The sequence below is a fragment of the Megachile rotundata genome, chromosome 11 (assembly GCF_050947335.1).
Source record: "Megachile rotundata isolate GNS110a chromosome 11, iyMegRotu1, whole genome shotgun sequence".
In the NCBI taxonomy this organism is placed as follows: Eukaryota; Metazoa; Arthropoda; class Insecta; order Hymenoptera; family Megachilidae; genus Megachile; species Megachile rotundata.
This window is the reverse complement of record NC_134993.1, coordinates 8,057,016-8,080,844: the sequence shown is the minus strand read 5'-3', so window position 1 is coordinate 8,080,844 and position 23,829 is coordinate 8,057,016. Positions and strand designations below refer to the sequence as shown.

Below are 23,829 nucleotides of genomic sequence, written 5' to 3'. Positions count from 1 at the left end.
ATGGAATAATAATATGATGATACGACGATAAGGTATGATAGTATGGTAATATGATTATATATTATCATTTAATATAATGACATGCTTATACGATAATGTCACAACATGCAAATCTGATAAAATAATATTAGAATGACGTAACAACATAGCAGTATGATAATATGGTATCATGATATGGTACTGCGGTATAATGACAAATCGAGTGGTGTATTATAATGACAGTATGCCAATATGTCAATATATCAATATGATAGTATGATAACATGACAGCACGATAAAACGATTATCTGCCAACCCGACAATATAATAACGTGATAACATGATAAAGCGTTGAAACAGTAAAATATTCATATAAGTAAATTAATAAATAAATAAGCACAGGCCCATCTCACTCTATAATTATAATTATTTTCTAAAGTATTTTCTGTGAGGATTGATCTTGAAACTTTAAAATACAGAATATCCATGATAGAGTAACAGTGAACTTTTAATATAAAAATTAATAAGCTATAAGCCTGAAGCATAGTTTTGCGTAGAAGAATTTTTCGAAAATATCGATAAAAAAACGCTCGATAGAAAATATCAATAAATATTCCATTCTTTAATCTGCCCTCGTGAGTTACTGTGCGTCCCGTTAAGGGGAAAAAATCGCGACTACAGCCGCATGCAAATCCTTTTATCTACGTGTGGCGACAGAATACGAAAATCCCTTGTCTTCCACGTTTTACAGCCCAATTCGGCTTGTAGGGCACTTGCCGTAAACGAAAACAGACACAGTGATCATCCCGTATTTATTCGTTACAAATCGTATAAAAACGAGGGAGTAGAAGAAGCATGGAACGAGCTTTGTTACTATGTAACATTTGCGTCATGGAGGGTTTCAATAACGAAGGAGCTCTCCAAAATATTTACTCCAAGCGATTTTGTTTTGGATGGGTTTGCGGGTCACGTGAGTTTATGATTTTTAGAACGAATTCGTAAATAAATGGCGCTAGGTTAGAGAGGATTTTTTATCGGCAGAGATATACGGTAGACTGTATAAAAATTGTATTTTTATGTTATGTATGTTTCAGATTATCTGTCTATTATTAGAAAATAGATATTTGACATTGTGCATATATTTAATATTATACGTATACAGAAAATAGATATAAAATAAGAGACATACATGTTTATTCAAAATTAATTCAATAGTACATATTCATTCAAAATTATATTTTTATACATATATAGGAAATAAATAAAATTTCATCAAAGCAGATATTTGCTTTGTCATTAAATGATTTTGCAAAAGTGTTTTGGTTTGTACATTTTGTATAAAAAATATTTTGTGTAGAAGTAACAGATCTAACTATTTAAATTTGCCGCGCTTATCCAACTACAGCTGCTCTTACTCTTTCGTTTCTCCTTTCATCCGAAAGTTATTTATTTATTTATTATCTATAATACCTATAAAAATTCAACAGAGAAAGCAGAAATAATTGAAAGTAACCAATATAGAAAAAAGCAGTTCATGGAAACATAAAATTTTAAGAAGCTTAAAAATAGTGAATTCTGTCTTTACAATAGAACGCGCGAAAAATATGTCAAAGAAATATAATTGCAAGTTTAAAAATTCATACGAACTGACAACAGTCTTTTTGCCGCTCAATTTTTATTTTCGCGAGACAAATAACTTGGCAAATAAATTACTCGAGTGAAATCATTCTGAAATGAAATTCTTTATTCGTGAAAGTAATTAAATTTCTTCGAACAAAACAAATAACTTCCCTCTCGATTCTTTGACGTTTGGTTACTCGATTTAATCAACCGAAATAAATTCATATCTGCATATTAATGTTTTTTAACGGAGAATGAAACTGCCGGTTACGATTGATTTCAATACATTACTTTTGAGGTAAAAAGCTCGAGTTTCGACCTTTGTCAATTTCGCGAAATCGCATAATTAATAACGAGCCAAATGTTTTATGTTTGCACGAAATAGTGTCGTTTGGTGCAAACAGGTTAATCGACTATAAACTACAATAGTTAAGTGATCAGTAATGACAGGAATAATCTGCAAGAGAAATAAAAGGTTTTTCTGTTTGAAAATCTTTATATTCAGAACACTAAAAATCTATGCCAATCATTGTGGTAAAATAAACAGCACGAACTTTTACAGTTTTCTGTGAAAGCTTTCGATGAAAGAGAGAACGGATCATCTTTCTGCACGGGTATAAGTTACAAAATAAAGAAGATAAAATATGGGTTGAAATTCTACTGCATTGATTGGAACCGTATTTTATAACTTTTTATTTCGTGGATAGGTAAAATTGTAAAAAATTCTGAACTCGTATTAACGATATCAGTTGTAAGTCACGTGACAGTTTGGCGCTGCAATCGCACGTCACGTGGGAGGTGACAAGGATGGAATCTGTCGAAATTCTAAGTTTCGAGAAGATGAAACCCGTTATGGAACGTCAACAACAGACAATGATAGGTTAGATGGAAAACTACATCTTGCAATGCTACATCTTGCAACTTGATACTAAAGGAATAACGATTGCTTCGTATGTTCTAATCGTAAGTTGCCTAAGGGAAGAAAAACAATAACATACTTCGGTGAAACGTGCAGTAGTGCGTGAAACATGCACCATTCCTTTGTGCACGAGATTGTTTCAAAAAATATCGTATATTCAAAACTCATAAATAATTATTCGAAACTTATATATTTGTAGTACACTCTCAAAAAATAAATAATACTAACAAAAATGTTATTCTTATAATTCTGAAGATTTTTCTTATATTTATCGAAACCAGGTACAACCCACAGAGGATCAAATATAAAAAACTAGGAACCAATAAGGTTTAAGTGCTATAATATAATTATATTATAGTTAATATACTTACAAGGGAACATATCCAACTCCGACACGCCGATTTTGATGAAACTTATGTGAGATATAGTTCTCAAAAAAATATTTGACACGTATTTATTTTTATCGGCAATCGTGCATATTGAAGGGGTGAAAATAGCCCTCGAAGATGGGAGTGGAAATCATATTTTTGGGAATATCTCCGGAATTAAAGAAGATAATTGGATTCTTTTTTTGTAAATTGTTGGTCTTTTAATAGACAATTTTTGTGCGAAAAAAAATTTCAATAAACTATATTTGTTTCAATAATATTTTGAAAATTTAGAATTTTAGTTTAAATTTTTGCACTAAATGTTGATTTATTTTTTTTGCAACTCCGTGTACGTAAACTATAGACAAAAATAGGGGATATGTGTTTTTGGAATTTGTTGTTTCTTGCAATGTTTATTAGATATATAATTTAAAATCACCTCCTGTGAAGAGGGGCAATCAGTATTTTTATTAAAAATATCATTATTTTTACAATCTTTTACATTATTTTAGCGATTTTATACCTCTTCATATGCCGTTAATTGATTTCTGAACAATTATTGTAAGCGTCGCAGGTATAAGCGTGACGCGGTTACAATCACCGCCGTAAGGAACATAGGCTTTTATGGCCAATATTGTTAAAAAATAATTTAATTTATTTTTATTTTCTGAGTTTCTTAAAAAATCCCAATGTTTCCAAAAGTTCTAAATATTTTATTTAGAATGAAGTCTTTACGCCTGTAAAAGTATAAAAGCAGTATTGGCCATAAAAGCCTATGTTCCTTATGGCGGTGATTGTAACCGCGTCACGTTCATACCTGCGACGCTTACAATAATTATTCAGACATCGATTAACGGCATATGAAGAGGTATAAAATCGCTAAAATAATGTAAAAGATTGTAAAAATAATGATATTTTTAATAAAAATACTGATTGCCCCTTTTCACAGGTGATTTTAAATTATATATCTAATAAACATTGCAACAAACAACAAATTCCAAAAACACATACCCCCTATTTTTGTCTATAGTTTACGTACACGGAGTTGCAAAAAAATAAATCAACATTTAGTGCAAAAATTTAAACAAAAATTCTAAATTTTCAAAATATTATTTAAACAAATATAGTTTATTGAAATTTTTTTCGCACAAAAATTGCCTATTAAAAGACCAACAATTTACAAAAAGAAGAATCCAATTATCTTCTTTAATTCCGGAGATATTCCCAAAAATATGATTTCCACTCCCATCTTCGAGGGCTATTTTCACCCCTTCAATATGCACGATTGCCGATAAAAAAAATACGTGTCAAATATTTTTCTGAGAACTATATCTCACATAAGTTTCATCAAAATCGGCGTGTCGGAGTTGAATATGTTCCCTTGTTAGTATATAATTATAATTATATACTAATATACTATGAAAAATATGACAAGACATTGTGAAAGTATTTGGTAAGATTTGTTAAAAAAAAAAATACTTAATACTCTTTCGAACCACTTCCATGTAACAACGAATGTGTTAATGCAGAGTAGTAAATAAAATTGCACTATCTCCAGAAGCCGTTTCATTCTCATTTTGACATCTTCAGAAAGGGATCGTTGAAATTTGCAACTATTCCATTGTACGTTATTTAGCCGAAATCGCTGTTGTACGAAGAACAAAGCTTGTTTGTCGAGATGAAATTCGATAATTGGATGGTTAATTCAATCGTATACCGATAAGATGCTGGAGTAGATTTCAATCGGCCCAATTTTCTGCTTTCGTAGCCACGTTCGCTAGATTATGCGACGTTTGTGTTGCTGCTCACAATCGGACTAATAAACTATAACCGCTATTCAACTCAAGCTAAATCAATTTCATCGCTAACTTGAGAATTAACGTTCCAATCAACAATTCTGTTGCTATCCTTCGCAAAATGTGAAGAATGTTTAATTGAAATGCTAATTCACATTACGTTTAGACCGATGTGCACTTTCGGATTAAAAATGAAAGTACAAGGGATGAAACATAAAATCCATACTGTTCGTATTATTATTTAAATTAATTCGTACTATTATTTTTCACGTCAACAACAGTTAACATTTCAAGAGAATCATTTAAGTCATAGGTTTTTAACCTCTTAGGCACGGTTTAACTTTACGCGACGCTGCTAATTTGTATGACAGAGTTCAACGCAAATTACGCGTAAACAGCACTACAATGTGTGGCAATGCTGTTCTCCATGCGAGTGTATTGGAATGAAGTTTTTCATGATTAAATTATAATTTTTCGCAAAGGTATGATACATATACTTTAACTTTGACAATTTACTTTTTTAGAAAATTCACAAAAGATGTAATTTCCCAATGTTTCCAATATGCGTGTATTTGTATAAAGAGGTGCTCCCATGGTGCCTAAACTTGGCGTCACCTTTTATTTACATGTAATATCCTTTTGTGGAATTTGTTAATACTCTAATAAAACGTGGTGATAGCAAAAAAGTGGGAATCAATATGTATGAAAAGAATCAGTCAATTGAAAGGGTGAGCGAGTGAGCCAATAGAGAGAGGCACCATAGTGGCGCTATGTCATCTAGGATGAGATTTGCGAAAGCCACTATAGTGGACCGTCACACAGTGGGCCAGAGCGACGAATTAGCTGTTCATTTGTCAAAAATTCGATTTTCCTAGATCGATATGAAACGAGTATATATTGCTTACTAAATATCTGTCGAATTCAAAACCGATGAAATTAATGAAATTCATTAAAAATTGTAGTCATAACAAGCATTCAAAGATCAGACGTTTATGAATGCCATTTTTCACCGAAAAATTTACTCTTTTTCATATTGATGCCCTGACAAAAGTATTAAACATTTTTGCAAAATTTTGTTTTCTTTAATAAACAGCATATGTTTATATTGAGAATACACATGCCATGACAAATTATTAGCTGTAGTTTATTTACAAAATAATTCTCAATGAACTAAAGATTATTTTCATAGTTGTTCATCTTTAGCAAGGGATATCTTTAAAAATTCAAAGAGTTGCGTGCTGTATCATAGTGCAAAATTTTCAGCAGGATTTCCTTATTTTAATCCAAAAGGAATCATGTCCCCCTTCGTCCCACCACAAAAGTTATTATTGTTTGAAGCGTTGCGTGACACATAGGTATACATTATATTATATTTATTATATATTCTGTAAGTATATTAATTAATTAATTCGATTTTATTTCAAGAATATGCAATGGCAACATTTAACTTATATGTAGCAGAGTACGACTGGTTTCATATGCTATTAAATTTGCACAAAATATTATTGCATAGTGCAGATATAATACAAAGTGCTGGTTTGCCCATTGGAATGTTTTCAGAAGAAGCAATGAAGGCACGAAACAAATATTTCTGAAATATTAGAAGAGACCACACACGAAAATTTTCGCAATTACGGACAACAATGACGGACGTTTTTCAGACTTTATTATATACGTCTGATATTTTAATATCTTCAATTTCGGCAAAAAACAGGAAAATTTATAAAACGCGTTCCTGTTTTAATATTTTTAAAGATGAAATACAAAAACGAATGTTACAAGAAGACCTGCAAGACGATGACGACGATGATACATAAATAATAATAAATAAATTTTAGATCAACAAATTAATATATTGTACAAACTTAGTAAAAAATGTATTTATTTCTATTAATAAAAATTGTTTCCATGTTAAAATTATGTTTACGTTAATAAAAATTATGCTTATAAACCAAACGTCCACATTGAGAGTATAGTATTGTGGCGCCCTTGGCACCACATACGCCATTGCCTTTTCTGTTTTCTATATTCTTTCTGTTTTCTAAAATTCTGTTTCCTGTTTTCTATCTTCTTTAGCTTTACGTTCTCTAATTCTTTTCACTTTCTATAGGGTCTCGCCGGGGCCTGGTCAGTGTCAACGCTCAGGCCCTTGCGAACCTCTTCGCTTTCTGTTTTATGATTCTCTTCCGCTGTACCTCTCCTTTTCCGAACTTGCAACGGTTTTTCTGGATTTTCCCACTTTCTATATTTTCTCTCTTTCTAAACTGTTTCTTTCTTCTTTTACCAGTGAGTTTTCGAGGAGAGGTTTTAACCAGCGACGGGACAGTCCGTCAGAGTCATTCTTATAGTTTACATCGTTTTCACTGCTTGTACGCATTTAATAAATTTGTGTGGAACGCAACATAGACTTAATTATTGTGTTTACCCTTATGCGATTCCCACAGTATATTCACTAACTTTTTGAAATATAACGCTTATTTTTGTTTTATTTTTAATTTTTTCGGTAAGAAAATAATCCGGTCTGATTAAATGTAATAATAATACTTGTTTTAAATACTGGAACGACGCAGCGGCCGCTATACTTTCGTTTCAAGTCTTGGAATAACGCTACAATTGGCCGTGAACAGCTAATTCGTCGTTCTGGCCCACTGTGCGTCGTGCCTAAGAGGGTAATCGTCACTTACTATTATTAGATCTGCGACGCACAAGAGTGCCATTTGACTACATAAGTTTAATCCCTTAACTTATAATTTGTTCGAGATTTGTGTCAGTTAAAGTCAACTAATCACTGTTGTAATATTAAAGTAAATAAAAAAACTTGAAATGTTAGACATATTTTAAACTTAGAAATCTTTAATTGCATAAATTGTAACTAGTATTGAACTGAAATCTCACTTGCAGGGCAAATACAATTTCTTTTTGTTATATTTGAACTGTGGTGCGCTACCTGACCTAAGTGATTGCAAAACTGTAAGGCTGTTTATTCTTCTTCACATTATATTTATTTTTGCGTAAGTACGTAAATAGATAAGTAATGAAGCTTATTTTGTCAGGAAAATGAAGTGTGTTCAAAACTTTCGAACGTCACTATAGAAACAAAAGACATTCAATAACATGATTAATTTGTACCTGTTACAGAAGGATCGTTCGTAGTTTTTAAAGTCTCGAACGATAAAACAAAGCACTCTAAACTCCTGAACAAGGAAACGGTAACTGATTTTATTTTTCTGACGAAGAAAGAAGATCGAATACTCTTCTTATGCATTCTCGGAGAATCTCCTATAAATTCCACTTAAATTCCTGCGAAGTAGTGGTATGAAAAGTCGATTCAATATAACGTCTGCTTATGGTTTTTAATACATTCGCTACTTGCCTCACGTATCGGTATGTGACATGCCAATTTTCTTTGGAGAGCTCGACGTTATAATTAAACGACGTTCGCATTCATTTCTGACTGCTTTGTTAGTTCTTTTAATATTAGAGATGTAGAAAATTATAAACTTGTAGGTGGGATGGAGGTATAAATCTTCAAAAGTTCCAAAATGTAAGATATAATCAAAATCTTGATAACAATAATAGTAAATAACAACAATAACTCTATGTTAACAACAATAACTCAACAATAACCTATGTTAAATTCCAAAAAACAGTAATTAGCAATAACGTAAAAATGTTTAAATTAAATCTAAAATATTATAAACTCTTGAAAGTCAAATAAAATGAAACATTTTAAATAAAAATTCAGATCGAATGTAAAATAATAGGTGAAGTTTTATAATTTTACAAAAGAGACATAAACAATTTCTGAACATTTTCAACCAAAGTAAATTACTACTTCTCCAAAATTGCTTATTGTTCAGTGAATGCTGCATTTATGAAGTTGCATGTGCTTCATAAAAGATGGCACGTTATTTGGAGAATAAAATTCACCTGCTAGCTCGCGACAGCTTGTTTAGCAAACCTAGTTGCATATTTTTCTCGGTGCACTGAATGAGACAGAAAAAGTCATCATGGCACGTTAGCATTGCGCGTAATTTATAACGACGAATATGATTTAAATACAATTATGCCTCTTAACTATCCACGTTCGTCCAACTCGGTGACAAGCATTGATAAGAATTCTATTTTTTCATCAGAAAATATGTACATTTTAAAATTCGTATATATCTGAACTTTCAAACAAGAACTATAAATTTGTACATTACCTCGCTTTTAAATATTATAATTTCTCAATGTTTTTCTTTGTAAATTACAACAGTTTTAAATTAACTACTAATATGTTCATTTCTAATTTCTTAAATTAATCATTACATTTACAAGTGTAACATTTTTAAATTTGACAATTTATTCGTTCTGATGTTGAAAAGTGCGTTTAAAATTGCCTGTACTGCGACGTCAGCAAAGCGCGCATGCGCATAGCGTGCAAGTATGGCGGCGGCCAGAAAACGGTTTAACCCGCACATTCATCTGTAATTTATTAATTTATTTGTAATAAACATTATGTAATTTTGGTGTAACGTATTCATCTCTATTTCCTTGTAATACATCGTGTATCATTTTTTTATAAGTTATTTGTAATAATCACTTCAATAATATATGTGCTTAAAACAAATTGTACACAGTAATCATTTTAGTATAATTTTTTTCAACTTTCCAATGTTTTAGAATTAAGGTAAATACTTCCAAAGTAAATATTACTGTTATGTAGAATTGACAAAAAATGTTCAATTATCAGAGTTTGACATGAAATTTGATTCACTTGATTTAAATTTCCCGCCCGTTTGCGCAACCATTAGCTTGGGATAGCTTCCAAACACCAAAAGTGATGGAGTGTCGCCTCTTGATCTCTCTTTGTCTTAATCTCCCACAGAAAAACAAATGGCAATATGTAGCAACGATACATCAACGATACATTTTTTTATTTATATTTGAATGCTTTTACCGGGCATTCAATAACTCATAAACAAGAGTGGTCAATGTTGTGTCGATCGAACAGAAAAAGTGAAACGTGCAATACGGTTGTAATTTAATTAAATTGTCCTCATCGATGTTCGTTTTTTCCTAATCGACAAAATTAATTAAACCGCTGCCATTCGCAACGACAGATGAAATTTCTCTTATCTGGCCCCCTTTCTGTGATAAAATAATGAAGGTTTCTGTCCACGCTCTTCAATAATGATTACTTTTGAGATATTGGCTTTTGTCTCAACGTCACATGAATTGTTTTAACAGATCTGTGATATGAAGAATCGAGCTGAGGTGAATAAAGTTTAATCTCTTAGTCTTTGCTCAGCACGTAAAACATTAATGTGTACATTGAACAGAAGCTAAATGTATAGAGTTCACATGTTTGTTCTTTATTCAGTTAATTTCTTTTTCATTTGATGGCTCAATGTGTACGTTCAATGAGATGAATGCTCTGGTTAATAATGAATAATTTTCATTATTGACAACAATTATTGAACTGGTATTAGCTATTATTATTAATGGGAGCAGACAATTGGTATATTGTGTTCATATTTTAGGATTATCACAATCAATATGCACAGTATATTGTCAGTGCAATATTGTTAATATTTTTTATTATATTGTATACTTATGTGGAACTTAATACTTCGAATTTCATGAATTTAAGAAGACAAAAATTCGGAAAAAACGTAACAGTTCCATAATGTGACAGTTTGAAAAATCAAGAATGTAACTTTTTATTAAATTCAAAAATTTGACAATTAAAAAATTTGAAAACGCAATAATTCGAAAGTTAACAAATTCACAAATTTAAACATTTTTATAATCCCAAAATTGCCAAAGATCTACAATAAAATTCGAAAATTCAAAAATTCCACAATTCGTGAATTTAGAAATCCAGAAGTCCCAAAATTCAGGAATTCCAACATTCCAAAGTTCCAAAGTTCCAAAGTTCCAAAATTCCAAAATTCCAAAGTCCGAAAATTCAAATATTCAAAAATTCCAACATTCCAACATTCCAAAGTTCTAAAATTCAGAAATTCAGAAATTCCAAAGTTCCAAAATTCAGAAATCTCAAAGTTCCAAAATTCAGAAATTTCAAAATTCCAAAGTCCCAAAATTCAGAAATTCCAACATTCCAAAGTTCCAAAGTTCCAAAATTCCAAAATTCCAAAGTCCGAAAATTCAAATATTCAAAAATTCCAACATTCCAACATTCCAAAGTTCTAAAATTCAGAAATTCAGAAATTCCAAAGTTACAAAATTCAGAAATCCCAAAGTTCCAAAATTCAGAAATTCCAAAATTCCAAAGTCCCAAAATTTAGAAATTCCAACATTCCAAAGTTCCAAAATTCCAAAATTTCAAAGTCACAGAATTCAAATATTCCAAAATTCCAAAGTTCAAAACCTCGAACACTTAGAAATTCAAAAATTGAGAAATTCAGAAGTTTAAAAGCAAAGAAATATTGAAATTTCACAAATTTCTAAATCTAAAAATTGTTTCCTTTAATTAAAATCCTACGAAATATCTGGTTATCAGCGACTGTGCTAATTTATATTCTGTTTAACGTTAAGTGACTAAAATTAAAACAGCTAATGAGGATCCCGGTTTTGTTCATGCGAAAATTGTCGCATGTTACGTAGATTACATAAATATGCAAGAATAAGCTTACAAATATAATTATGTCCATTTATATACAGTAGCTTATTCTTTGTTACTTGTTATGAATATTATTCATATTAGCATTAACATAACAAATTAGAGCATGTTACCAATTTCATTAAAACTTCGTATCGATATTATATACGCGGTCATTAACAAAATACATAATTTTATCTTTTCATTACATTCTTGATTATTTCAGATTATTAAATAGAAAATTTACTGTATTTTTCCTTTTCTGGACCTGCATAAGTTTGTATGTTATATATTCTAAAATATGTTCAGCAAATTATTATTCATTTAAAATTGTTTAAATATAAAAAGTCATCAAAGTATAATTATTGAATAATTCAAGTGTAAAGAAATGAACAAAGTTTAATTACTGAATAAATAAAATAAAAATTTGACCTTATTATAATATTATTAACAGTTATGATTTAAAATTTAAAACATGATTACATCAATTCAGAGTGATTTTCTTTTCTGGTCAAATAACACGACCAATATTTTTATGTCAGCGTGCTGAAAGTAAAAGTACAAATATTGCCTTGAAATTTATACTTGATGAAGTTTGTTGTTTGAAGAAAAATCAATCAGTGTGAAATATTTGTCATAATAGCAGCATTTGTAGTCTTGAAAAACCTTAAATGTTTTAAACGCGACTGCATATTTGTTTTACTGCAACGGTAGCAGGTAAACAAGAATATAAGTTCAGTAACAACGACCGTTAATTTTCGTTAAACAGAAAGAATATAAAGACATGTAGAACAGGTCGCAAGCACAGAAAAAATGTATAAAGAAGGGCATTTTTAAAGAGCTACATTGTACTGGATAAATAACAATAGCACTTAATGAAGAGCATTCTGAAGAATGAAAATGTTCTGCGAACGAGCGTTTTTAACCGGTGAAGTTTGTTTGATAATAGTATACCATTTTTCATTCTGCAATATCAGTAGATCAATTATGGATATTAATCTTGAGTGATAATACAAATTTACAGTTAATTCATTAGATTAATTGATAAGACTATAAATTCTCCCGTATAATTTGCGTCAAGTGATAAATTATTCATTGATTTTCTTATAGATTTTGTGATACAATATGTAGGTAATTGTTTTTATAACTGAACGTGATAGAAAATACTTCGTATGGAAATAATATTGAGTTTTAAAAAAGATCAACTTTACGATCTTCAAGGGAAATCTGAAATTAAAATATTTCCTGATATTTACATTTTAAAATTCTGCAATTTTATTTTGCAAGGAGTAGAATAGTTGCTTGTGAAAATACTACTGTGTTTATTACTACGCGAGGAATTACTACGTACTATATCGCCACCCGTTAACTTACCACACATAATATATAATAGATACGCGTTGACTTATCATGCGCTATATTACCTATGCTTTGACCTACAACGCATTGTATCACCATGTGTTGACTTACCGTGCGTTATATTACCACGCATTGACTTACCTCGCATTATATTGCCACGTGTTGAACTACGTTGACTTTCTACGAGTTATATTATTACGCGTTGGATTGTTACGTGCTATATCGCCATGCATTAAGTTACCTCGTGTTATATCGCCATGTGTTGACTTATTATGCGTTACATCACCACGAGTTGATTTTCCACGAGTTATATTGGCACGCGCTATATTGCCACACATTCAATTATCATGCTCTATATTGCCATATATTGAATTATCCTGCGTTATATCGCTATGCGCTAAATTGTTACCCACTATATTGCCAGTTTTTTTGCCACGTGTTTAATCACCACACTATTTATTGCTGCATGTTTAATTGTCACACAGTGAATTATTATGTGTTCAATTAACACGTATTGAATTACCATGTATTGTATCACCGCACGTTTTATCGTCGCACACTGAATAATCACGCATTCCCAAATACCTATATTTCTAAATTCTTAACTCATCAAATCATTAAATACAATGTTATATGCCTATAATAAACTCTATGAGTTAAATGTGACTTATATGTACATACATCTGCCGTAACCAATTGTTCCTTCGTTTCTAAAATAAATACACATCGATCAACGCATCGTCCTCTTCAACCTTATCGTAACCGTATTTCTTCAGTATTCTACCTCGGTTCATCTTACGTCCACCAAACAATAGCTACACTTTGGTTACCATATTTGTTCCACGGAACCCTTTGCCATTGACTGTACAATTCTCAGCATGAGTGTCACAACCCCTTGCCATTTATCAGATGCGTCAGCACCACTACATCATTAAAATATTATATCAATTTTGCATTCAACGATTCTACGTAAATCACAATTGTACTGAAACTGCAAATTAAAATAAGTTCTATCCCATTCGAGCTGCAGGTCAGACTCAGATGGGAAGTGTTTGACGCGTTCGAGCCCATTCAGACCAGACGCGTATCAGCAAATATCATTAAGAATGTCAAGCAAAGGGCACAAGGAAGGAAGGAAGGCGGAAGCTTCTCTGGAAAGTCCGCGACTGGGGTCAGAAGAGGGGGGAGGGGGAGGGTTGTAACGCAAACCACCCCCGTTCGGCGTCGGCGTCGGCGTCACGGACGCGACTGTGGGGGTATTCCGTGTCGGTCGTCGCGGGACCGCGCTCAGTTTCGTTGGAAGTGTTGCCACGAGGCGGCAGCATCGTTCTCCGAGTAAAAGCTCGAGGCGTCGTCAGTGTATCCGTTCGTTCGAGCGGCGTCGGAGCTTGCAGGAGCCCGGTTTCTTCGGCGCCACCTGCCGCGACGCTATGCGTCCCGCCTAAAACCGAACTCGACGCGGAGGATCCGCAACGACGTCCGGGGGCCCCCGCTCGAATGCCGGCCCCCTCTGTTTATGAGAGGCGTCCCGACGCTACCGGCTGACGTCGGCCGGCGGCAATTTCGACCGCGGATCCGGGTCGGTTTGGCACGCACGCGAACTCGTCGCTGCGCCCGCAGGAGGCGAAGAAAAAAGCCGACTTGCACCCACGCGCTATATCCTGTGACACAACGTGCTATCCCGTGATCTGTTAACCCTTATCTCGACTATGGAGTGTGTGCTAACCTGTCCGTTTTTTATCCTTGGTGTACTCTCGTGATCCCGCGACCTTCAGGATAACGCCAACGTGTAAGTAGCAAACTACTCGTGACACGTTGCTGAGTTTCTACGGAAACTTGTGTGGGGATTCGAGCTGATCGCCTAGGTGCTTTGGGACGCTGGACTTGATCTTTGCCAATTCTGTGGATGTATCTTCGCGGTGAGGGCTTGGAATTGCGTACTGGGAGAAGGGCTTTCTGAAACTGTGCACCAGGGATTTTTCTTGTTGCTCAACTAACCCAGTTGTAATTCTCTTGCGTTTGGTCGATCGAGACAAACCTACTGTCGTAATTATGGAGACTTTCACATTTGATGTCACTTGGAAGTTTTCGTGTGGTTCTGGTGTGAGGTGCACTGTCACTAGGAATCGATGATATATGTAACAGAAGTTGAAGTGCAATAAACCCAGAGTATTAGTTGGAGAATGACAGTTGGAAATTCATCGGTAGATCTTGGTAACAAAGAATATGTGCCAGCGGTGAACACTATATCGCGGTGTCCTGGATGACATCAAGTATGAAAGTTGCAATCCACTTGTGTTTATCATCATTGTGGACATATTATATTCCCAACTGATACACTTGTGTTCTGTCATTGGACTATGTTCCCATACAGTTGTGTGTTTCATCATTATGGATATATTATGTCCCTAATATTAGTACACTTGTGTCTTCTATCATTTTGGACAAATGTCTGTAATACTAGAAGACTTGTGTGTCCTATCATTGTGGATATATTAACGTCTCCAGTATAAGTGCACTCTCACCATTATGGACATATGTTCCCAATGTTAGACCACTTGTGTTCACTGTGGACATGTTCCCAATATCAAGCTACTTGTGTTTCTTCAGCGTGGACATATATCACCAACACTAATACACTTGTTCCATTGCACACATATGTTCTAACACTGGCATACTTGTGTTCCATCATTATAGACATATGTCTGCAATACTAACTTGTGTTTCATCATTGTGGATATATTTCTCCACTTATGTCCTTTATATCTTTTTTGCAATAGAGATGTCACAGTAATGAAAAGAACCAGTGCACGATTTGATTCACAACAACGTTGTGGTCAGATCATGTCAAGTCACCGGTCAATATCATTCACACGTAATCCAATAAGCTTTCATAGTATACATGATTAGGTTGAATCAAATGCATATCTGTTGATCGTGGAAGCTAATGATCCCAGGTTAAAACAAACTGATCATTTAGCTAATTGGCTGACTTAAAAACCAAATTTGTCTTCATATGATTTCAAAATCTGCATATGATTTTGTGCTACATATTTATTGTCATCTGCATTTTTATACGAGTACGTTCTGTATCCATAGATGATAAATCTGATAAGTTCTGTTTTAGATCTTTGACCAATATAATAGGAAACTCTCCTAATTTTTATATGATCAATGCAGTATTTGTTCTCTATTCTAATATTTTTTGTGATATATACTTTTGATTTTTCTTCTCAAATTCTGTTTTGGTATTCATAAGTGATCAATCTGGTGTACACTTGTCTCGTTTGGTTCTTCATATGATCAATCTGATATATATGGGTCCTCTTTCGGATCCATGTGTGATACGGCACATATTCGATCTCTTTTGTATTTTTCATGATCCATGTGGATATTCGTTTTATCTCGTATCTCATACATACAAAACCACGTTGTACATATTTCTTTCCCTCAAACAGCTGTGACCTCTCCGTTTTCTAACGATCAAAATGCTGTTAAGATTTGACTTGACTGATCCTTTAGAAATTTTGACTGACATGTTTGATCTGAAATGTCTGCCAGTCAAAAATGAAAGACGTGTCTCGATGAAATCTTGTGACACCACATCTGAACTTGATCCACATCTGAACTTGATCCACATTTGAATTTGATCCACATCTTTCGCCAATGCGAATCAGCCTTTGCTGACAGAGATATTGTTTCTTTTTCCAAGAACGTAGTTCGAGAATTAAATGAAGGAAAGGTAGAATTGTAATACTGTCTCGGTTTTTAAGATCGTTACGTTATTGGAAGCGTAGCTCCGAGCTAAACGATGGCAAGGATTGACACGAACATTATTACACTGCACAAAACACGGATAGTACTTCTAGGCATTCCGGACTGTTATTACTCCAGATTGCAGTTTCTACCGATTCGAGTGTTGTCGAGTTCGGGTCAGATTAGGCACCCTAGGGTATAATTTTACACGGTTTATCGCGTAAACCTTGCCGAAAGCAGTTAACCGCGCTAACAATGAATGTACAGATATTCTATCGGGGACAAACAACGATTAAACGTGTCGCATGGAAAAATTTGTGAGTTGTGTGCGTGTGTACACGCGTGAAATACGAATAGGAAGTCGGAAGTGGTGCGTTCGTAAAACACACGAGATATAGTGCAATATTTCAAATGCTGCCGCGTGCGGTGGTTGACAGAAAAATTGTAGACGATTTTGTATCGTCGAGGACGTTGTAGATCGTGACAGGTGTGTGAACGAAGCTTCGAAACTATCGGAAAGTGATAAAGAGCTGAGTTATGAGTGGTGAAAATTTTTTTGACCCGCCTGACAAATTTGATAGAATAAAAATTATGGCTTTGATTTGAGAGCTCTATATTTTGATTGTGACTTCAGTTTTTCTAAATCGAAGTAGTTATTAAAAAATACGTTCAGTAATTTTGGTGATCTAGTTTTGAAATTAATTTTAATATCCTGATATTTGAAAATTAAAAAATAATTTTGTTTAATTATTAATAGTTTTTTTTAGAAGTGAGCCTTGTAAATCTTGTGTTGATATTCTTGATAATTCATTTTGTGAATAGAATTTCAGATAAATAAATAACACTTTTAGAGATATTAATATGTCGAACAATATTGCCTGAATATAAAATAAACGGTGCTTGATGGAATAATTAAACAGTGACAATTTTTGCGATTAAACGGCCATTTTGTGTACAAATATTTAATCATTCTTATTGATTTTTGTATTGTTTTTCTTTTATCGTTTAATTGGTTTTATCTGAAACGTAAAGTGACGTTTTTAGAGTTTGACTTTTTGTTGTAACAAAGAATATGTGCGAGAAAGAATTGTTTGAATCTGAGTGTTTAAAAAATAAGAACTTCAAATATTTCTCACTGTATTCAGAAAAGTGTGAATTTAATATAAAATCGGAGTTCAGATTTTGGTAGAATAGACATTCCTACGGAAATTGCCAAGAAAAGGTTCGAAATGGATTTTGTTTTCAATTTTTCAGAGAAAACGAAATAGTTCTGAGATATCTGTGCAGTTTCATAAATTTATAAAATACTTCGTGTTATACGACTTTTGGTTGATAAATCGAAAATTATTTCGTGTTTAGTTGTTCGTGTTAGAAAAATCGGTACGAAATAACAGATATATGTAGTAACGTTCAGATATGAAAACTCTTACTTTTATGAAATAAATAATTATTTTGTATGTTAAATTATGGAGCTTAAGTATTTTAAATTACTATACTTAAATGATTTAAATTACTATACTTAAGTGATTTAAATAATTTATTTATTATATTATTTATACAATTATTTATACAATTTGAATTACTTAATTTATTGTCCCATTAATATTTTTATTATTTAATTATCAATATTATTATATTTATTACTACTATTATTTTTAATTGTTCATTAAAGTTAAGTTGCTAATCTAAATTATTTTAGTTATTATACAATTAATATTACTTAAATTATTGTATGATCCATCTTGTTTTTACAATTGTTTTTACACATTGTATATTACAATTATTATAATACACATTATGCATTTAAATTATTGTAATTGATAATATATTTTCTACATTATAATTACTATAATTGTTACTACATCTTGTACATTACAATTACTATAATTGTTTGTACATCTTGTACATTACAATTACTATAATTGTTAGTACATTTTGTATATTTCAATTACTATAATTGTTAGTACATTTTGTACGTTACAATTACTATAATTGTTAGTACATTTTGTACATTACAATGACTATAATTATTAGTACATTTTGTATATTACAATGACTATAATTATTAGTACATTTTGTATATTACAATTATTATAATTGTTAATACATATTGTACATTATAATGACTATAGTTATTAGTACATTTTGTACATCATAATTACTATAATTGTTAGTACATTTTGTACATTACAACTACTACAAATGTTAATACATTTGAACATTATAATTGTTATTATTTTTAATTTATTATGAAACATTTTTTCAAACATTGTTCAATATATCTACTAAACATTTGCTGAACTAATGAACATTATATTTTATAAATATCTATCATATTTGCCAATGTGTATAAATAATATATATTGCAGTTGAAATTGTTAATACAACTAATAATTTGTAGAGTACATAGCAAAATTCAATAACATTGTCATATCTTCGAAAAAATCAAACACATGACAAATGACAATGCAATATTCTAATAATTAAACAAAAATTTGTCAGTGAATATTGACTATAAAGTTGATGTGTATTGAACTGGAGTAGCAGTGATTAGAGGTAGATAATTACAATGCAGCTAATTACAAAACGAAGTGTTTCCGGTAAGTGAATGTTCAAGTCCCAGAATCGTTCAGGTTTCGAAGAATACTGTTCTCAATGATTAATTACGTTTTTGATTCACCGCGGTAACAATAGGTACCTTCGTTATCTGTAATGAGTAGACCTGAAATTAGCAACAGCAAAGACCAGGGTACTGTGGAAATCTTAACTTATATAAATATTTCTATAGAAATATTTTATACAAAATTTCCTGAAGAAGATTCCCAGTAAAATTTGCTATTCTCATAAAATATAAATTGGTACATTTTGTAGTATAATATAGTTTATAGAAAATGTATTTATAAATGTTCTTGTAAAAGTATATATGAACGTCCTAAAAATTTTGCAAAATGTAAGAAACAAAGTACAGTAAATATAAAATGTAGGATATGTTTATTTATGAATTTATATAATAACGCAAGTTTTTTCCACAATTTTAATTAAATTCCCAAATAATGAAAATGAGAGAATTTTTATTTTAACGCAGACTTTTATCAGTTCAAGTCGCTGGACTTGCAATTTTAACTTAAAATGAAAAATTGTGGCATTATTTTTGTACTTATATTAAATTTTATGTATTCGGGTTTTTGTGGATTTAAAATTCAAGTGTTTGCATATTCGAAAATTCGGAACTCCAGTATTTAAGTATCTGAAAATTTGAAATTATAGTATTTGATTATTTGACGATTCAAAATTCGCGCGTTTCAGTACTCTATGATTCGAAATTCGAATATTTGAGTACTTGAAAATTTTGGATTTTAGTACTTGGATATTCGATAATTTAAAATTCGAGTATTTCAGTATTTGAAAGTTTTAAATTTCATCATTTGGGTACTCGATTATTCGAAATTCGAATATTTGAGTATTTGAAAATTTTAAATTTTATCATTTGGGTACTCGATGATTCTAAATTCGAATATTTGAGTATTTGAAAATTTTTAATTTCATCATTTGGGTACTCGATGATTCGAAATTCGAATATTTCAGTATTTGAAAATTTTGAGTTTCAATATTTAAATACTCGATTATTCGAAATTCGAGTATTTCAGTATTTGAAAATTTTAAATTTCATCATTTGGGTACTCGATGATTCGAAATTCGAATATTTGAGTGTTTAATGATTTGAAGTTCGAGCATTTATATATTTAATTCTTTGAAATTCGAGTACTTGAGTATTCGAATATTTATAATTCTAATGTTTCATTATTCAAAAATTTGAAATGCGAGTACTAAAGCATTTAAAGATGTAATATTCAAGTATACGTTCATATAATCAAACGTTCTTTTATCAAAACACCTATAATTTTCACTACATTAATATTTCACCAAATAAATAAATTAGAAAAAATATAAGAAATTTATTGAATACCGTTTTATTCAAGTTTCAAAAAAATTGCTTATTCTCTGATTTATGACCTTTTGATTATAAACTAACAAATTATTAAAAACTAACAAATGCACAAAACTTTCATCTAAAAAGTTTCTCTTTTTCTACAAAAATGGTCCGTATTTACGTATAAATTAGATAAATATAAAAATACCGCGAGAAACCCTGTGTTGATAGGCAACTTATATTTATTTAATATTTCATCGTTCGAATTGTACTCCAGCCGTATGCACTGAAGTGTACTTTCAACCACCATATTTGTTTTATAGATAAAAACTACCATTCACGCATACTTCTTTTTATATCTCAAAAAGTTCATTGAAAACTGTGTTTTTCATCTACAAAAAACACGATATTACATATCAAGTGTAGATCAAGCACAAAACGAACATTTATCAAGCACACATTTACTAAATACACATTCATCAAACGTACATTTATCGAGCGTTCACATTAACTTCTAAACGAACCTCTTCAAAAGTCATTTTATTGATTTCTGCTAATTGTATAATAACACTAATTGCTTTTAAACAGTGCAAAGTGATTAAACTTGAAATTGATTTAATTAAATAAAAGGAATTCAAAACGACGAATAGTTCGATTATTCCGTTTCGGGGCTAATAATGTGGCAAAATTGCGGCGCCTTGGTATCCAGGTTAACGAGAAAATTTGTAATTGGGCCGATAACGGTCGTGAAAAGTATCGAACCGCGGAATAATTAGTTAGGATGACATCTTAACCATTCGCGGAATAAACGATCGGATGGAATTAAAGTTTCGTTCGATGAAACTTTCGCGCTGTCGCATTATCCACGGAATTGACGTCGATTTTTTCACGCTTCATTAGGCAACGCGGTTAATCATCGGTGATCGTAGTATACGATACGAGGTGTTAATGTTCGCGGCTTAAAAAAGTGCTCCACTCGTTGCGACGAGTGCGTTTTCGAGCGGCGAACGAAAGTGACGTACTTTTTCCCCCTCGTTACGACGTTCTTTCAAGATGAACGTACACATTTCACCGTGTGTCTGTGTGTGTACGGGAAAATAGTGATACCGACCTCAGCTGACTGTTTTAAGGTTAACCTTTTGCGACCGGTGCCTCGACGACACACTTTACTCTGAATAGCTTTATTTCGAGATGAACACTGCGTAAAACTCTCGCCGCGTAGTAGAAACATCGCGACGCGAAGACGTGCTCGATTGACGCTCGATATCGAATATCTCTTTTAGCATTTTTATTTCTGTATAGTCCGATGTGTCACTCGGTTACTTATTTTTTCATTTGTACACGAGTTAGTTAGCTTCCGATGCACAGACAAATTGACAGACAAACAAACGGCAAATGGGTCAGTCTTTTGTGAACTTGTTTTTATGTCGCCTGCGAAGTGCGAACGGGCGATTTATTTTGCTGAGATTTTTTGCGAAAAATAGCTTTTTAGGACGGTATATTTAATCATCGAGTGATTTGTAAAACAATTTCAAATCATTTTTATTTCAACAAGTAATTTTTATTTAGGAAGGTTAGGAATTTTATTTAGGAAACTTCTTTAGTAAAAACAAGGTTGATAAACAAAATTAGTTTTATGTAGGTTAAACGAAATGTTAGGAAAATGATTTAAAAATAAATATTACATATACACTTTACTTGAAATAAAACTATAAAATATTTACACTTTAAGATTTTAATTAAACTTTGATCTAAATTGATTTTCATCTAAAATTTATTATAATATTCTTCGCAAAATGTTTATACATGAAATATTTTTTTGACACAAAAAACATAACTTTTTGCAATAAGTGAATAAACTACTTACTTTTGCATAGACCATATTAACATTTTTAATAAAAATTCGTTTAACAGCACATGCAGTGCATGACCTAATTACAAAGCAGCAATGTCTACATTACCCAAGCAAAAAGAACAATATACTTTTTATTCACAGGTTTCTGGGTCAATTTTATAATTATTTCATGTATTTCGCACTTTAAATTCCGACATAAATGGATATTTACCAGTTGGGTATCGAATGCAATTTTCAGTTGCAGTATCGCGAACCATTTTTATTGTTAATTGTTTCAGATGTTATTTTTTTATTGAGAAATACAGTGTAAGGTGAAAATGTATTTCTCAATGTGAACGTGTGTTATAATTACTCATTAAAGAATGTTTGATACGTTAGGAAAGATAAGGACAAAATTATACAGGCTGGGTGAATAAACTTGGAGAAATAAGTAAAAAATATGGAATACAATTTTTGTACATGGCTTTTATTTTCAAGAAAACAGAATATTCAACCTTTAGGTACGATGTATGTATTAGAGCTACATCAGTCAGGGCTACCTGATTATTACTACAGCGTTGAGATAAATAAAGAACGTTGAAATGTTAGCTACATTTTGGATTTGATCCTCAATTGTACAAATTACAATTGGTATCAAGCTTAAAACTCGCTAAAATAGTTATAACAGTGATTGATTTCGAAACATGATAAGTTTAATGATATCTGATAAAATAATGGTATTACAAAATAGTACAATAGTTATGTAAGTTTAACAAATATCTTAATTTCAACTTATAAAATATGAAATTTCTTCAAGTCAATATGTTTCATTTTATTTTACTTTATGTGCCTATTACACAGATATTAAGATAGTATTCTAAAAAATTACAATTTTTTTTTAGTTAAACAATTCTGATATTCTAAAGTATTACATTTATATGTTATTTCGAGTCTATTTCAAGTTTACACTAAATATACTTATTTGCTAGAAAACATGTTTCATTATTATATTTAATGATACATCTAACTATAGTATGTCTCTGATGACACCTGCATTTTCTTTCTTTGCACGTACCGTTTATACTAAAATCTTCACATCATATCAGTCTAAATTCTACCAATTTAACCCCTTCACCTACAAGTTTTTGGCAGCTGCGTCAGCCAGAGCTACCTAATTATTACTGCAGCATTAAGTTAAATAAAGAACGTTGAACTGTTAGCTATATTTTGGATTTAGTGATCCTCAATTATACAAATTACAATTGGCATCGAGCTTAAAATTCTATCTTCATGCATAAACGATTTAAGTTTGTCACGTTTGAACTGTAACATACGTCAGGAGTCTGACGTGGTGTCATGAACCAAGAGGTTAGGTTCGATATCGGAAAGCGTACCTCCTTTTCAGAAGTGCCAACTTACCCTATGACGTGATTTTCTCGACACCAGATTCATTGAATGTTTACTGAGTTTTCTGTATCTATGAATACGATCAGACTACGCATAAAAATCTGCCCCAAATTTAAAACTAAACCTAGCCTTATAATGTGTGTAACCGTTTCAATTGAATGATCGTTTTCATATGTTTTCATTCGCATTTCCTTTTTCTTCACCACGTTTTGTCAGCTCAAAACACAAAATCGTACTTTTTACTCTTATTAAA

The 23,829-nt window shown here is 31.7% G+C and overlaps 1 protein-coding gene and 2 long non-coding RNA genes across 8 annotated transcripts in view; 2 read left to right on the top strand and 1 right to left on the bottom strand.

Annotated features, from left to right (window-relative positions):
- Mp (collagen XV/XVIII-type protein multiplexin) overlaps positions 1-23,829 on the top strand; it is a 582,981-nt gene that overhangs the window by 208,315 nt on the left and 350,837 nt on the right. The window lies entirely within an intron of this gene.
- Positions 1-23,829, bottom strand: part of LOC143265432 (uncharacterized) — a 222,286-nt gene that overhangs the window by 141,694 nt on the left and 56,763 nt on the right. The window lies entirely within an intron of this gene.
- Positions 6,671-9,225, top strand: LOC143265428 (uncharacterized). The gene is made up of 3 exons (XR_013039972.1): positions 6,671-7,351; positions 7,584-7,693; positions 7,821-9,225. It is a non-coding gene; the product is annotated as an uncharacterized LOC143265428 (long non-coding RNA).